The sequence below is a fragment of the Balaenoptera acutorostrata genome, chromosome 17 (genome assembly GCF_949987535.1).
Source record: "Balaenoptera acutorostrata chromosome 17, mBalAcu1.1, whole genome shotgun sequence".
Classification (NCBI taxonomy): Eukaryota; Metazoa; Chordata; class Mammalia; order Artiodactyla; family Balaenopteridae; genus Balaenoptera; species Balaenoptera acutorostrata.
The window spans coordinates 55,584,040-55,586,016 of record NC_080080.1 but is presented as its reverse complement, the minus strand read 5'-3'; the positions used below and the strand labels follow the sequence as shown (position 1 = coordinate 55,586,016).

Genomic DNA, 1,977 nt, shown 5'->3' with positions numbered 1-1,977 from the left:
GGAATAAAGACGCAGACATAGAGAATGGACTTAAGGATACAGGGAGGAGGTAGGGTAAGCTGGGATGAAGTGAGAAAGTGGCTTGGACATATATACACTATCAAATGTAAAATAGATAGCTAGTGGGAAGTAGTTGCATAGCACAGGGAGATCAGCTGGGTGCTTTGTGAACACCTAGAGGGGTGGGATAGGGAGGGTGGGAGGGAGTGAGATGCAAGAGGGAAGGGATATGGGGATATACGTATACGTATAGCTGATTCATTTAGTTATATAGCAGAAACTAACAGAATGTAAAGCAATTATACTCCAATAAAGATGTTAAAAAATAATTAATTATTTTTTTAAAAAAGAATAGAAAATGTCAGGGTAAGGTGTATAATGGAAGGGTTAGAATCCATCACTGAACCTCACATTGCCGTGATATTTATGTTTATATATAAATGTATGTGTGCATTTATAATATGCTTGGGAATATTGTAAAATGTACCTCTCGCTACGGGTTATGGTAAAGAAAAATTTGTGAAACACTCTTTCAGGCCCAAGGAGCAGCGACAGAGTAGGACAAGCATGTCAGATGTCCCTGGTGCTCAGTGAATGTCTGAGTGTGAAGGTGGCCTCCACCCACCAGTGAATTCTAACCCTCTCTGTCCCTGAAGCTGTGGGACCGTGGACAAGGTCCTGCTCCTTTCCACATCCCTGTGGCCCCCATCCAGCCTGGGCGAGGCTTGGTGTCTCGGCCACCCCCTACCCCCACCCCCACCTTCTCGCCTGCTTCCCCCTGACCCTGCCAGTTGCCCTCCCGGCTGAGCAGATCCTGGTGAAGCCCGACAGGACAGGTGCGGTCAGACTGCGTGAAGCGCTCCATGAACCCCTTCTGCTAGATGGCCGTGGAGGAGGCCGTGCGGCTCAAGGAGAAAAAGCTGGTGAAGGAAGTCGTTGCCATCAGCTGTGGGCCTGCCCAGTGCCAGGAGACCATCCGCACTGCTCTGGCCATGGGTGCAGACCGAGGCATACACGTGGAGGTGCTGGCTGCAGAGGCAGATCTCCTGGGGCCCCTGCAGGTGGCCTGGGTCCTGGCCAAACTGGCAGAGAAGGAGAAGGTGGACCTGGGCAAGCAGGCCATCGATGATAATTGTAACCAGACAGGGCAGATGACAGCTGGATTTCTGGACTGGCCACAGGGCACATTTGCCTCCCAGGTGACGCTGGAAGGGGACAAGGTGAAAGGGGAGCAGGAGATTGATGGAGGCCTGGAGACCCTGCTCCTGAAGCTGCCTGACGTGGTGACTGCTGACCGGCAGCTCAATGAGCCCCACTACAATACGTTGCCCAACATCATGAAAGCCAAGAAGAAGATCGAGGTGATCAAGGCTGGGGACCTGGGTGTGGACCTGACCTCCAAGTTCTCTGTGATTAGCTTGGAAGACCCACCCCAGCACACGGCCGGTGTCAAGGTGGAGACAACAGAGGACCTGGTGGCCAAGCTGAGGGAGATTGGGCGCATTTGAACCCTTTCCCTGAAACCCAGCAATAAAACCATGACTCAAAAAAAAAAAAAAAGTGAATTAATATGTATTTAGTACTTATATATGCTTTATTTCATTTATTTCTTAAGGGTATGTGGTAAGTACTCTTACCAATTACATTTTAGAGAAAAGAAAAATATTAGAATTTACAGGGACTTAATAAATAGCATAAATTCACTAAACATTAATTTCTATAAAAATTCAAAATAACCCTCTGAAGTAGCTATAATTACTTTTTCCATTTTGTGGATGAGGAAAAATGGTACTTAGAAAATTTAAATAATTTGTTTACCTTCATACAGTGGCAGAGCTGGAAATCTATGTTCTTAACACTTTTAATATGCTGCCTCTCACAATTTAATTTTTAGAGTAGTATGTATCATATCCAAGTTTATTCTAATGGTTAAGAAATAGAGTCAGAATTCAAAAGCAACCTCTTGACACAAGGGCA

The 1,977-nt window shown here is 46.3% G+C and overlaps 1 pseudogene; it reads left to right on the top strand.

Moving 5' to 3' along the window:
- Positions 1-481: 481 nt before the first annotated feature.
- LOC103016627 (electron transfer flavoprotein subunit beta-like) lies at positions 482-1,508 on the top strand (annotated as a pseudogene).
- Positions 1,509-1,977: the final 469 nt, after the last annotated feature.